Source organism: Coregonus lavaretus (genome assembly GCF_964263955.1).
Source record: "Coregonus lavaretus genome assembly, chromosome: 5".
Classification (NCBI taxonomy): domain Eukaryota; kingdom Metazoa; phylum Chordata; class Actinopteri; order Salmoniformes; family Salmonidae; genus Coregonus; species Coregonus lavaretus.
Window position 1 is genome coordinate 60,983,346 of NC_139992.1, and position 16,442 is coordinate 60,999,787.

General features: G+C 43.4%; 1 pseudogene across 1 annotated transcript in view; it reads right to left on the reverse strand.

Moving 5' to 3' along the window:
* The window catches only part of LOC311129317 (inactive dipeptidyl peptidase 10-like), a 173,853-nt pseudogene that overhangs the window by 74,521 nt on the left and 82,890 nt on the right, over positions 1 to 16,442 (reverse strand). The window contains exon 2 of the transcript in view: positions 6,775 to 6,856. The product of the transcript in view is annotated as an inactive dipeptidyl peptidase 10-like (transcript). The remainder of the gene's footprint in view (positions 1 to 6,774; positions 6,857 to 16,442) is intronic.

Below are 16,442 nucleotides of genomic sequence, written 5' to 3' on the forward strand. Positions count from 1 at the left end.
GAAACTAGCCAGCTAGCCAGCTAACTAGCTACTTGCTATTAGCTATTGCTATTAGCCACCGTTAGCGGTCTTCACCACTGTCCGTGGCCTGCACTACCTATCAGCCAGCTCTAGCCTGGACAATTATCGGCCAGTCTGCACAGCGTGCTATCGACCCAGAGCATTTCGCATTTTCTGCCGGAATCACTGAATCACTGGACCTTAACACAGGATCATCACAACTAGCTAGCTGCAACCAAATGGATGTTGTTGTTGGCTAATCACCACTTGTCCCAAAGCTAGCACCAGTTAGCCTTGAGCTAGCCTCGAACCAGGCCCATCTCCCGGCTATCCACCTCTCTGTCAACCGGACGGGATCTCCTAGTGTCGACATGGAGCCCCGCCGATCCATCACGACTGGTCTGCCGACGTAATCGTCTGATGTGGTTTCAACAGGCTTCCCGTTGCGACGCCCACGAAGATCCATCTGCTAGCACCGGCCCGCTAGCACACACAATCAACAGCCGTGCAGCCTGCTCGCCTGTGCTGTAGCAGCTTACAAACTGCTCCCAGACGTACATATTGCTGTTCACTGGACCTTATGATCACTAAGCTACACATCTGATGCCCGCTGGACTGTTCCATTACACGGTACCCCATCCTATTTAGCCTCAGCCCAAACCTTCGTCGCCATTACCAGATGTTGTCTTAGCCCTCTCGAATAACACCTGTGATTGCGTTTTGCCTCTCTCCCATGTCAATATGCCTAGCCTATTGCTGTTTGGGTTAGTTGTTATTGTACTATTTCACTGTAAAGCCCCCAGTCCCGCTCAACCTGCCTCAGATAGCTTCTTTGTCCCACCCCCCATACATGCGGAGACCGGCTCAATCGGTACCTCCAGTGATGCTATCTCTTTCATCGTTACCCAATGCTTGGGTGTACCTCCACTGTACTCATATCCTTCCATATCCTTGTCTGTACATAATGCCCTGAATCTATTCTACAACGCCCGGAATTCTGCCCCGTTTATTCTCTGTGCCCAACACACTAGAAGACCAGTTCTTAAAGCCTTTAGCCGTATACTTATTATATTCCTCCTCTGTTCCTCTGGTGATGTAGAGGTTAACCCAGGCCCTGTAGCCCCCAGTATCACTCCTACTACCCAGGCACTATCATTTGTTGACTTCTGTAACACGGTTTCTTGCATGTTAACATCAGAAGCCTCCTTCCCAAGTTTGAGTTATTCACTGAGTTAGCACACTCCGCCAACCCTGATGTTCTAGCAGTGTCTGAATCCTGGCTTAGGAAGGCCACCAAAAATGCAGAAATGTCCATCCCGAACTACAACATATTCCATCTAGATAGAACTGCCAAAGGGGGCGGAGTTCCAATCTACTGTAGAGATAGCCTGCAGAGCTCTATCATACTATCCAGGTCTGTGCCCAAACAGTTTGAGCTTCTACTTCTAAAAATCTGCCTTTCCAGAAATAAGTCTCTCACTGTTGCCGCTTGCTACAGACCCCCCTCAGCCCCCAGTTGTGCCCTGGACACCATATGTGAATTGCTTGTCCCCCATCTATCCTCAGAGATTGTACTGCTTGGTGACCTAAACTGGGATATGCTTAACACCCCGGCCGTCCTACAATCTAAACTAGATGCCCTCAATCTCACACAAATTATCAAGGAACCTACCAGGTACAACCATAAATCCGTAAACATGGGCATCCTCATAGATATCATCCTGACTAATTTACCCTCTAAATACACCTCCGCTGTCTTCAACCAGGATCTCAGCGATCACTGCCTCATTGCCTGCGTTCGTAATGGGTCCGCGGTCAAACGGACCCTGTCAAATGCTCCCTAAAACACTTCAGCGAGCAGGCCTTTCTAATTGACCTGGCCCAGGTATCCTGGATGGATATTGACCTCATTCCATCAGTAGAGGATGCCTGGATGTTCTTCAAAAGTGCTTTCCTCTCCATCTTAAATAAGCATGCCCCATTCAAAAAATTCAAAACTAAGAATAGATTTAGCCCCTGGTTCACCCCAGACTTGACTGCCCTTGACCAGCACAAAAACATCCTGTGGCGTACTGCATTAGCATCGAACAGCCCCCGCGAAATGAAACTTTTCAGGGAAGTCAGGAATGAATATACACAATCAGTTAGGAAAGCAAAGGCTTGCTTTTTCAAACAGAAATTTGCATCCTGTAGCACTAACTCCAAAAAGTTTTGGGACAGTGTAAAGTCCATGGAGAATAAAAGCAACTCCTCCCAGCTACCCACTGCACTGAGGCTAGGAAACACTGTCACCACCGATAAATCTAGAATAATCGAGAATTTCAAGAAGCATTTTGCTACGGCTGGCCATGCTTTTCACCTGGCTACCCCTACCCCGGCCACCAGCTCTGCACCTTCCGCTGCAACTTACCCATGCCCCCCCCCCCACTTCTCCTTCACCCAAATTCAGATAGCTGATGTCCTGAAAGAGCTGCAAAATCTGGACCCCTACAAATCAGCTGGGCTAGACAATCTGGACCCTTTCTTTCTAAAATTAGCAGCCGAAATTGTTGCAACCCTTATTACTAGCCTGTTCAACCTCTCTTTCGTATCATCTGAGATCCCCAGAGATTGAAAAGCTGCCGCGGTCATCACCCTCTTCAAAGGGGGTGACACTCTAGATCCAAACTGTTACAGACCTATATCCATCCTACCCTGCCTTTCCAAGTTAACAAACAGCGACCACTTCGAATCCCACCCTACCTTCTCCGCTATGCAATCTGGTTTCCGAGCTGGTCACGGGTGCACCTCAGCCACGCTCAAGGTCCTAAACGATATAATAACCGCAATTGGTAAAAGACAGTACTGTGCAGCCGTGTTCATCGACCTGGCCAAGGCTTTTGACTCTGTCAATCACCACATTCTTATTGGTAGACTAAATAGCCATGGTTTCTCAACTGACTGCCTCGCCTGGTTCACCAACTACTTTTCAGATAGAGTTCAAATCGGAGGGCCTGTTGTCTGGACCTCTGGCAGTCTCTATGGGGGTGCCACAGGGTTCAATTCTCGGGCCGACTCTATTCTCTGTTTATATCAATTATGTCGTTCTTGCTGCTGGTGACTCTCAGATCCACCTCTACGCAGACGACACCATGTTGTATACATCTGGCCCTTCATTGGACACTGTGTTAACAAACCTCCAAACGAGCCTCAATGCCATACAACACTCCTTCCGTGGCCTCCAACTGCTCTTAAACGGTAGTAAAACTAAATGCATGCTCTTCAATCGAACGCTGCTTGCACCCGCCCGCCCGACTAGAATCACTACTCTCGGCGGGTCTGACTTAGAATATGTGGACAACTACAAATACCTAGGTGTCTGGTTAGACCGTAAACTCTCCTTCCAGACTCACATTAAGCATCTCCAATCCAAAGTTAAATCTAGGATCGGCTTCCTGTTTCGCAACAAAGCCTCCTTCACTCATGCTGCTAAACATGCCCTCGTAAAATTGACTATCCTACCGATTCTTGACTTCGGCGATGTCATTTACAAAATAGCTTCAATCACCAACTCAGCAAATTGGATGTAGTCTATCATAGTGCCATCCGTTTTGTCACCAAAGCCCCATATACTACCCACCATTGTGACCTGTACGCTGTCGTGGGCTGGCCCTCACTACATATTCATCGCCAAACCCACTGGCTCCAGTTAATCTATAAATCACTTCTAAGCAAATCCCTGCATTATCTTATCTCATTGCTCACCATAGCAACACCCAGCCTTAGTATGCGCTCCAGCAGGTATATCTCACTGGTCATCCCCAAAGCCAACACCTCCTTTGGCCGCCATTCCTTCCAGTTCTCTGCTGCAAATGACTGGAACGAACTACAAAAATCTCTGAAGCTGGAGACACTTACAGTGGGGGAAAAAAGTATTTAGTCAGCCACCAATTTTTCAAGTTCTCCCACTTAAAAAGATGAGAGAGGCCTGTAATTTTCATCATAGGTACACGTCAACTATGACAGACAAACTGAGGGAAAAAAATCCAGAAAATCACATTGTAGGATTTTTTATGAATTTATTTGCAAATTATGGTGGAAAATAAGTATTTGGTCACCTACAAACAAGCAAGATTTCTGGCTCTCACAGACCTGTAACGGCTCCTCTGTCCTCCACTCGTTACCTGTATTAATGGCACCTGTTTGAACTTGTTATCAGTATTAAAGACACCTGTCCACAACCTCAAACAGCTGGGAAGACTGAATCTGCAATAGGTAAGCAGCTTGGTTTGAAGAAATCAACTGTGGGAGCAATTATTAGGAAATGGAAGACATACAAGACCACTGATAATCTCCCTCGATCTGGGGCTCCACGCAAGATCTCACCCCGTGGGGTCAAAATGATCACAAGAACGGTGAGCAAAATCCCAGAACCACACGGTGGGACCTAGTGAATGACCTGCAGAGAGCTGGGACCAAAGTAACAAAGCCTACCGTCAGTAACACACTACGCCGCAAGGGACTCAAATCCTGCAGTGCCAGATGTGTCCCCCTGCTTAAGCCAGTACATGTCCAGGCCCGTCTGAAGTTTGCTAGAGTGCATTTGGATGATCCAGAAGAGGATTGGGAGAATGTCATATGGTCAGATGAAACCAAAATATAACTTTTTGGTAAAAACTCAAATCGTCGTGTTTGGAGGACAAAGAATGCTGAGTTGCATCCAAAGAACACCATACCTACTGTGAAGCATGGGGGTGGAAACATTTTTCTGCAAAGGGACCAGGACGACTGATCCGTGTAAAGGAAAGAATGAATGGGGCCATGTATCATGAGATTTTGAGTGAAAACCTCCTTCCATCAGCAAGGGCATTGAAGATGAAACGTGGCTGGGTCTTTCAGCATGACAATGATCCCAAACACACCGCCCGGGCAACGAAGGAGTGGCTTCGTAAGAAGCATTTCAAAGGTCCTGGAGTGGCCTAGCCAGTCTCCAGATCTCAACCCCATAGAAAATCTTTGGAGGGAGTTGAAAGTCTGTGTTGCCCAGCGACAGCCCCAAAACATCACTGCTCTAGAGGAGATCTGCATGGAGGAATGGGCCAAAATACCAGCAACAGTGTGTGAAAACCTTGTGAAGACTTACAGAAAACGTTTGACCTGTGTCATTGCCAACAAAGCGTATATAACAAAGTATTGAGAAACTTTTGTTATTGACCAAATACTTATTTTCCACCATAATTTGCAAATAATTTCATTGAAAATCCAACAATTTGATTTTCTGGATTTTTTTTCTAATTTTCTCTGTCATAGTTGACGTGTACCTATGATGAAAATTACAGGCCACTCTCATCTTTTTAAGTGGGAGAACTTGCACAATTGGTGTCTGACTAAATACTTTTTTCCCCACTGTATCTCCCTCATTAACTTTAAGCATCAGTTTTCAGAGCAGTTTACCGATCACTGTACCTGTACACAGCCCATCTGTAATTAGCCCACCCAACTACCTCATCCCCATATTCTTATTTACATTGTTATTTATTTTGCTAATTTGCACCCCAATATCTCTATTTGCACATCATCTTCTGCACATCTATCACTCCAGTGTTAATACAAAATTGTAATTATTTTGCACTATGGCCTATGTATTACCTTACCTCCATAACATACTATATTTGCACACACTGTATATAGATTTTCTATTTTCTATTGTGTTATTGACTGTACGTTTTTTTTATTCCATATGTAACTCTGTGTTGTAGTTGTTTGCTTTGCTTTATCTTGGCCAGGTCGCAGTTGTAAATGAGAACTTGTTCTCAACTGGATTACTTGGTTAAATAAAGGTTAAATAAATAAAAAAATAAAAAAATAACTACTTATTTATTTATTTATTGATTAGGATCCCCATTAGCTGACGCCAATGGCGACAGCTAGTCTTACTGGGGTCCGACACATAAGGAAAAGTACATTATAGACAAAATACTTAATTTACATACATTTAAAAACATGAACATGTAGTGTGTGTGTGTGTATCTATCAGTTACACATACATGTCAGTACATATACACAACAAGTAGGTCACAAGGGAGAGGAGTCGTGCCGTGAGGTGTTGCTTTCTTAGTTTTTTTAAACCAGGTTTTTTTGTTCACTTGCGCTATATAAGATGGAAGGATGTTCCATGCACTCAAGGCTCTGTATAATACTGTATGTTTCCTTGAATTTGTGCTGGACCTGGGGACTGTGAAAAGACCCCTTGTGGCATGTCTGGTTTGGTAAGTGTGTGTGTCAGTGCTGTGTGTTAATTGACTATGCAAATAACTAGGAATTTCCAACACATTGTTTCTTATAAAAACAAGTGACGCAGTCAGTTTTTCCTCCACTCTTAGCCAAGAGAGACCGGCATGCATAGTATTAATATTAGCCCTCTGATTACAATGAAGAGCAAGCTGTGCGGTGGCTCTGTTCTGGTCCAGCTGCAACTTAACCAGGTCTTTCTTTGCAGCACTTGACCAAATTACTGGACAATAATGAAGATAAGAGAAAACTAGAGCCTGCAGGACTTACTTTGTGGAGTTTATTACTGGCCACTCATTCCAAAACAGACTGTAACTCTTTGTTAAGTATTTCAGTGACTTCATTAGCTGTAGTTGCTGATGCTTATATGGTTGAATCATCAGCTTTGTTTAATGCCAGTGGCAGGTCATTGGTAAAAATAGGAAAGAGTCATAAATCCACTGCCTAAATAAGTAAAGGACATCAACTCAACGTGATTGAGTACACAGTGTGCATACCGTAAACCAGCTGTTGATCCCGGATGCCCCAGGAAGCAAACTGCAGGACAGAGTCCGACACTTCTGGTGGGTTCAGCTCCCGTACCTTCCTGGTTCAAAACCCAACATCGTTATACAGTCTCCCGTATACAAACACCCATTATGGAATAATTGCCTTCTGTTTATTATTAGTCTACTGACAGCTTGACAGGTGATACATACTTTGTATGCTGGTTGTATATCAAGTAGGATGCCAGGAAAGAGTGCCGGTACACATAAGGAAAAATCCATATCAGAGAATGTGTTATCATCAGTACATTCATAATCTGACATTTCTGGTGGTGATTAAAGATAAAGCATAATTTATTTAGCATTATAATTTCTTTGCACATCATCTAAATATGTTATGATGAGTTTCTCTGGTGTCAAGTAATTCAGGTTGCAAGAATTTACTTAAACAATTATATGGGGAGTTAATACAAAGTATTTAATAGACACGGTACCGGGGTTCGTCTAACAAACGGCACATGCTTTGCCTCTTGTCATCCGAACACTACTAGACAAAGAAAATATCTCTCTTCTTATAGTCCCTGTTACGTATTGCTTCCACAACATCTGGTAACCATAATTTACATTTTAGTAATTTAGCAGACGCTCTCATCCAGAGCGATTTACAGTTAGTGAGTGCATACATTTTCATACTGGCCCCCCATGGGAAACAAACCCACAACCCTGGCGTTGCAAGCGCCATGCTCTACCAACTGAGCTACAGGGTACTACCATCAGTTGGCACTCACTTCTTTGATGGTATCACCCTGTACCCAAGTCAGTATATTCTATCTATCAATCATTCTAAGATTCCTCGACATACTGGAATCCTTGGTATTCAGACCCTGCGGCACCAAGAGTCACCTATCTAATAAATGTAACCTTGTTCCCACAACACCATGAAAATACATCATAACAATCCTTATTTATTTTACTTTTTTTGTGGTAAGTAACATTCCTCAGATATAACATTACTTAACCCCAACAATTCACATAACACTTCATACAAAATAAAATGTTCTCCAATCAGTAGTATAGTTATATGATTAGAGTCTAAACTATGCTAGATAACTGAGAATTCATCCCCATCTACCTTCTATACCTGAATCCAACCAGATTCTCAATATATTTAATCAACAAAGGTATAACTTCTCAGTCACTTAGCTCATGCACCATCAAACCTCTCTAACCTATATGTAGTCAGTCTGAGTAAAAGATAGATACATGATTAACTAATATATATTTATGCTAAAAATCTATGTAGTCAAAACCTTACTGATATATCAGGAATAAATCCTACATAGGCCATCCCTATTGTTTAAATGACACCCTTGTGTACATCATTTTCAAATATACCCATCCTCTTAGACATGCTACTAAGAAAAACATACATAGAAATACATTCTTAACATCATGACATCATCCACACAAATACAATGATACATGACAGTTTCTAAGTTACATTGAGATTATAATATAGTCCGATGAATATATCTCAATAAAAATAACGTCAGTCTTCTTCATCCATGTTCATTCAGAGGAACCCCAAGCTTTTCTCTGGTCACTTGGGGCGCTATCTGATCGACTGAGGTAGTCTTGTTTCCACATTCTCAATCCTGTAAACCAGGGTTCTTCAATTCCGGTCCTGGAGGGCCGAAACACTTCTGTTTTTTATTTCTACCTGGTAGTTAATTGCACTCACCTGGTGTCCCAGGTCTGAATTAGCCCCTGATTAGAAGGAGAGGATGAAAAACAGAGGTGTTTCGGCCCTCCAGGACCGGAATTGAAGAACCCTGCTGTAAACCTTATATTCAACATTATACAGCTCCAACTTAATAATTCCCCATTCCTCAATCAACATTATCAATGGACTCTACACTGGAATAAGATGATATAGATGAAGAATTTGTACTTTCCCTCCTTGCGTTAATATTGACTGATAAATCTCTAGCTGCAATCACTGGCATGTTAGTAATAATTTTGTACAGATCTCAAAATCAATCCCCGAAAAATGGGAAAACAACACACCATAACTATGGCTACAATAATTACTATGGCCACTAGTAGAGCGTCTGCTAAATGACTAAAATGTAAAATGTAGTGGACCTAGAATGCTTGCCATCCATGTTCCAATTGAATTACCACAAAAAAACCTTGAAAAGACTTCAACAGCGTTCATTACCATATCCCCCCACAATCTTTGCATCTCTATTCGTACTCTTAATACCTTATTGTATGTCTCTAATATTTCCCATAGCTTTAGTTAAATTCCCAAGACCTTCCTATTCTGATGGCAAGCATGTACAACATGCATCTCCCCCTATAATCTCATACATTCCCCCTTTATCTACTGTAATCACATCCAATGCTTTGCGATTATCAATTGCATATTGTCCAATAAGTGACATTTCAGAACCAATAGCTTGAAAACCCATGACTGTTAATAGGTACAATATTCAACTCTGTTCAACCCTGACTGTTCTGATAATATGCCTGAGGAGAGATACACAGGATAACACTCTGGTTTCAGTCCCTGTTAAATCAGTACATCCTTGGACTACTTAGGCTTGAGGATTTCAACCAAAGGTCAGATCAGATGAAAATAGCATAAACATTATGTATCAAATACCAAAACCCCATGATAGGAACCAATTAAGTTATTGCCTAGCACCAGAGATATTTACCACTCTAAACATCCATATCAATACCAACCCATACTTCAAATGTATATAGTGACTAATATGTGAATATGGTAACTTAAAAATCAACATATTCATGATTTCAGTCACAATCCTCACATTAACTTACATGTTCCAAACATTAAGATTCTAAAATGTATACTTGAAATAAATCATATAAGTGTATGTTAAGACATTACCATAATGTATTGTTGTTTTAACCATAATATCTACATAAGACAGATCTCAAATGTACAAGCAATACCCTTCATGCTAAAAATAGTTATACTTAGGATTTACTTAAATCACTCAGTCATCTTATAAATTATAACCTAAACCAAATTACTTATCTCAACCAAATTTAGAATGACAATTCTTAGTGATTCACATTGGTCCTATCACTCAAAATTAAAACCCTCAACTTTTAGCACCCATTGCAACTTTCAGAATGTGCACTTATATTAACATACAGTATAAATATCCATAATTATATTATGACCTTCCTCATTCTGAGAATAAATATAGATCATTATCTCAATGCATTCTTAATACTATTAACTTAGCAGTGTATATACCTCCTACCCAAATTAGCAAATGTGGACAAATCCAAATGTATTATCAACTCAGCTAAGCAACCCCTTTTTTCTCCGGCAATTAAATCTTCTGGCGTCTCTTCATTATGTTCTTCATACAGCTTCATAGGTCAAAATGAATTGCCCATGACAATGTCACAACTTCAATGTCTCATCCGAGTCACCACCATCCCTACAACCTCATTGTGTCTTGTCCATTTTGCAAACCAATATACCAACACCATGAGAAATGTTGCATTTGAACAGATCTTTCTCCATTCTCACTCAATGGTGGACTCCAGTCACACTCCCTCGATATAAAAACATGAGAGAAAATCCATTGATAGCTTTAATTGGCTGTTGTACACCGGTTGCAGGTAGAAGTGGTACTTTACAGGAACGTCTTCAATGCCTCTGATACTCATCTTCAGCCAGGTCAGAGTTTGTTTCTTTTATTTAGGTTCACACCATTCTAGGCCAAATTATCCCTGCTATGCATCACGACACCATCTGTATTTACCTCACTAGAAGACAAAACATTGCAGTTTAGTTGAGTTGAGTTCATTTCTAATCCAATATATCCATATAAACATTGACTATATTACAAATTATTATGTTTTACCAATTATTCTTAATACCAATTTCTAATATACTCCCCAATTTCTGTTAGGGAAACCCTCCACAAACAGAGAAATGAATGGTATGAAAGTCAGGTGATTCTTGAAATTCTGGTAGATCTTGAAGTTCTTGGAGGTCTGTAGGTCGAATACATCATAACAAAATATCTAATAGTGTTTTCTTTTACATAGTTCAACTATGACCTAAATGGAAAGCTGGACAGGCAATTATTGCAGAACTACAACGCCATTAAAACTCAATCTATATCCATTGACAGAGCTTTTGGTTGTCATTATGTGAAGAGAGAATGGCTGAGTGGTGCTGTATGGGCAATCAGTGAGTGCATTTGCATAAATATCGTACATTATGCTCACCCTGGAGCCTAGTGATAAATACAGTGGAGGCGATCCACTTGCCTTAACCAGAGCTCAATTGCCCATGGAAATGGAGTCTGCTTGGCCACTTGTACCAGTCACCCAGCCTTCAGTCTTAATTTGGGCTCTCCTGTTTGAGTCACCCGAGAGAATTTTCACAGAAAAAGATACTGCATCGTCACTGGTCATTCACTCACACTCAGATGGCTGTCTACTCTGACACTGTGATAGGTGACATTTAGCAATGATTTGTTGGTAAGATTGTCAACAGTTGGCTAGAATGGCTATGGGAGAATGTGTTAGGGAGATGTGAGGATAGGCCTCTCAGAGTAACAAAGCCTCTTAACAGCTTTGATATGTTCGCGTGAAGGACGAGAAGGGAGGGAGGGGTAAGATGTTTGAATTGGTGTGTGGTAAGGGTGGGTTGGGTGTGATAAATGTGAAAGTTTACAGTGCGACGAAGAGGTGTATATGAGCTTTGTGAAGGAATACTTTAATTTATATTTGACCTGATGAATACTTTGCCCGGAAGCATGAGTAACACTTTTCATGTTCAAAATGTCCGTTTTCACAGATGGAAAGACGTTTCATCTGGATGAGTATGCATGGGTATGGAAAATGTATTTATTTCCATCTTCGACTCAATAAGCAATCCAATAGATATTCACATCTTACTGTTATTATTGCAAAACGTGTGTATTGTTTTTCAAGTCTATAGACGTAGCAGTAAAACATTCACATTCAAACTTTGCCTGAATGATTTACTAACCTCACAAATTGACAATGAACAATACATACACACAAGGGAGACATTTACACGTCACAATGGTAGGTGAGCCATGCATGTGTGATGAGGTGATGTTGAAGGAGTCAGGCACAGGATGGTAAATCACAGAATAACAGGCTTTATTCCACAAATACAGAGTTACGCAGTAATGCGTAAAAAAACACTCCTGTGTGCAAAACAGGCGCACTGGAAAATACAAGGCACACGGGAAAATATCCCAGCGATACAAAAATACAAGGAGCTCCACAGAGCTTCACTATCCTCCACAATAAACAATCACACACAAAGACAAGGGGGCAGAGTTAACACTTATAGAGGTACTGATGAGGGGATATGAACCAGGTGTGTGTAATAAACAAGACAAAACAAATGGAATGATGAGATGAGGACTGGCAGTGGCTAGAAGGCTGGTGACGACGACCGCCGAAGCCTGCCCGAACAACGAGAGGAGGCAGCTTCGGAGGAAGTCGTGACAGTACCCCAACCCTTAATGTGCAGCTCCAGCAGCACACCGACACCGGCCTCGGGGACGGCCAGGAGGACGCGGAGCAGGGCGAGCCGGATGGCGATGGTGGAAATCCCGCAACAGTGAGGGATGTAGGATATCCCTCACTGGGACCCAGCACTGCTCCTCCGGACCGTACCCCTCCCAATCCACGAGGTACTGAAGTCCCCCCACCTGACGCCTCGAATCCAGGATGGAACGGACGGAGTACGCCGGGGCCCCCTCGATGTCCATAGGGGGCGGAGGAACCTCCCGCACCTCAGACTCCTGGAACGTACCAGCCACCACCGGCCTGAGTGGAGACACATGGAATGAGGTGTTAATAAGGTAATCTGGAGGGAGTAGTAATCTATAGGTAACCTCATTTATTCTCCTCAGGACTTTGAACGGCCCCACAAACCGGTGCTCAGCTTCCGGCAGGGCAGGCGGAGGGGCAGATTCAGGGTCGAGAGCCAGACCCGATCACCCGGTACAAAGACCAGGGCCTCACTGCGATGGCAGTCAGCGTTGGCCTTCTGGTGACGCACAGCGCGTTGGAGGTGGACGTGAGCAGCGTTCCACGTCTCGACCACGCGCCAAAACCAGTCATCCACCGCAGGAGCCTCGGTCTGCCTCTGATGCCATGGTGGCAGAACTGGCTGATAACCTAAAACACATTGAAATTGCATTAGGTTAGTGGAGGAGTGGCGGAGAGAGTTCTGGGCATATTCGGCCCATGGCAAGAATACAGACCACTCCCCCGGCCGGTCCTGGCAGTAGGACCGCAGGAACCTACCCACATCCTGATTCACACGTTCCACCTGCCCATTAGACTCGGGGTGAAAACAAGAGGTCAGGCTGACCGAGACCCCCAGATGTTCCATGAACGCCTTCCATACTTTGGCGGTGAACTGGGGACCCCGGTCAGACACTATGTCCTCTGGCACCCCGTAGTGCAGGAAGACGTGTGTAAACAGGGCCTCCGTAGTCTGCAGGGCCGTGGGGAGACCGTGCAGAGGAAGGAGGCAGCAGGCATTGGAAAATCGGTCCACAACAACCAGGATGGTGGTGTTACCTTGAGAGAGGGGAAGATCAGCAAGGAAGTCAATACTCAAGTGGGACCATGGCCATTGTGGAACTGGTAAGGGCTGTAACTTACCCGCTGGGAGGTGCCTAGGTGCCTTACTCTGGGCGCACACCGAGCAGGAGGAGACATACACCCTCATGTCCTTAGCCAAAGTAGGCCACCAGTACTTTCCGGTCAGGCAGCGCACTGTACGACCGATACCTGGGTGACCAGAGGAGGGGGACGTGTGTGCCCAATAGATCAGACGGTCACGGACAAGAGCAGGCACGTACTGCAGCCCAGCTGGACACTGAGGTGGAGATGGCTCTGTGCATAATGCCCGCTCTATGTCCAGGGCCTGGCGAGGGTTCAGCCTCCTCGCTGCCCAGATGTACTCCAGGTTACGGTGGTCCGTCCAGACGAGGAAAGGGTGTTTCGCCCCCTTGAGCCAGTGCCTCCACACGGTCAGGGTTCGGACAACAGCCAACAACTCCCAATCACCAACGTCGTAGTTCTGCTCCGCCGGACTGAGCTTCTTGGAGAAGAAGGCACAGGGGCGGAGCTTGGGTGGCTTGCCCAAACGTTGAGACAGCGCCTATCCCTACCATGGACGCATCCACCTCTACTACGAACGGTAGTGATGGATCGGGATGGGCCAGTACCGGGGCTGAGGTGAACAGGACCTTCATGTTACTGAAAGCCCTGTCAGCCTCATCAGACGTACAGTGAGGGAAAAAAGTATTTGATCCCCTGCTGATTTTGTACGTTTGCCCACTGACAAAGAAATGATCAGTCTATAATTTTAATGGTAGGGTTATTTGAACAGTGAGAGACAAAAACCTGTTTTCGCTTTCTCATTATGGGGTATTGTGTGTAGATTGCTGAGGATGTTTTTAAAAAAATCCATTTTGGAATAAGGCTGTAACCTAACAAAATGTTTTAAAAGTCAAGGGGTCTGAATACGTTCCAAAGGCACTGTATAAACAACATTTGGAAAGCTCTGAGCTAGCCATGAATAAAGTATGAACCACATATCTAATTCAATCTGAACCACGCTTTAAAAGGGAAATTTGACCGCTTCTCTATATAGTGCATTCGGGAAGTATTCAGACCCCTTCCCCTTTTCCACATTCTGTTACGTTACAGCCTTATTCTAAAATGGATTAAGTAAGTTTTTCCCCTCGTCAATCTACACATACAGTTGATGTCAGAAGTTAACATACACCTTAGCCAAATACATTTCAACTCAGTTTTTCACAATTCCTGCCATTTAATCCAAGTAAAAATTCCCTGTTTTAGGTCAGTTAGGATTACCACTTTACTTTAAGAATGTGAAATGTCAGAATAATAGTAGAGAGAATGGTTTATTTCAGCTTTTATTTCTTTCATCACATTCCCATTCGGTCAGAAGTTTACATACACTCAATTAGTATTTGGTAGCATTGCCTTTAAAATTTTTAACTTGGGTCAAACGTTTCTGGTAGCCTTCCACAAGCTTCCCACAATAAATTGGGTGATTTTGGCCCATTCCTCCTGACAGAGCTGGTGTAACTGAGTCAGGTTTGTAGGCTTTTTCAGTTCTGCCCACAAATGTACTCTAGGATTGAGGTCCTCCTGCAGCAAAGTGCTTCACGGTTGGGATGGTGTCCTTCGGCTTGCAAGCAACCCCATTTTTCCGACAAAAATAACAATGGTCATTATGGCCAAACAGTTTTATGTTTGTTTCATCAGACCAGAGGACATTTCTCCTAAATGTACAATCTTTGTCCCCATGTGCAGTTGCAAACCGTAGTCTGGCTTTTTTATGGCGGTTTTGGAGCAGTGGCTTCTTCCTTGCTGAGCGGCCTTTCAGGTTATGTCGATATATGACTCGTTTTACTTTGGATATAGATACTTTTGTACCCGTTTCCTCCAGCATCTTCACAAGGTCCTTTGCTGTTGTTCTGGGATTGATTTGCACTTTTTGCACCAAAGTACGTTCATCTCTAGGAGACAGAACGCGTCTCCTTCCTGAGCGATATGACGGCTGTGTGGTTCCATGGTATATATACTTGCGTACTATTGTTTGTACAGATGAACATGGTACATTCAGGTGTTTGGAAATTGCTCCCAAGGATGAATCAGACTTGTGGAGGTCTACAAATTTTTTTCTGAGGTCTTGGCTGATTTCTTTTGATTTTCCCATGATGTCAAGCAAAGAAGCACTGAGTTTGAAGGTAGGCCTTGAAATACATCCACAGGTACACCTCCAATTGACTCAAATGATGTCAATTAGCCTATCAGAAGCTTCTAAAGCCATGACATCATTTTCTGGAATTTTCCAAGCTGTTTAAAGGCACAGTCAACTTAGTGTATGTCCTAACCGACTTGCCAAAACGATAGTTTGTTTAAAATACATTTGTGGAGTGGTTGAAAAACGAGTTTTAGTGACTCCAACCTAAGTGTATGTAAACTTCCGACTTCAACTGCAATACCCAATCATGAGAAAGCGAAAACAGTTTTTTAGAATTTTCTTCAAAACGTCTTAAAAATTAAAAAACAGAAATACCTAATTTACATAAGCAGTCAGACCCTTTGCTATGAGACTCGAAAATTAGCTCTGGTGCATCCTGTTTCCATTGATCATCCTTGAGATGATTCTACAACTTTAATGGAGTCCAACCATGGTAAATTCAACTGATTGGACATGATTTGGAAAGGCACACACCTGTCTATATAAGGTCCCACAGTTGACAGTGCATGTCAGAGCAAAAACCAAGCCATGAGGTTGAAGGAAATGTCCGTAGAGCTCCGAGACAGGATTGTATCGAGGCACAGCTCTGGGGAAGGGTACCGAAAAATTTCTGCAGCATTGAAGGTCCCCAAGAACAGTGGCCTCCATTATTCTTACATGAAAGAAGTTTGGAATCACCAAGACTCTTCCTAGAGCTGGCCGCCCGGCTAAGCTGAGCAATCGGGGGAGAAGGGCCTTGGTCAGGGAAGTGACCAAGAGGCCGATGGTCACTCTGACAGAGCTCCAGAGTTCCTCTGTGGAGATGGGAGAACCTTCCAGAAGGGCAACCATCTCTG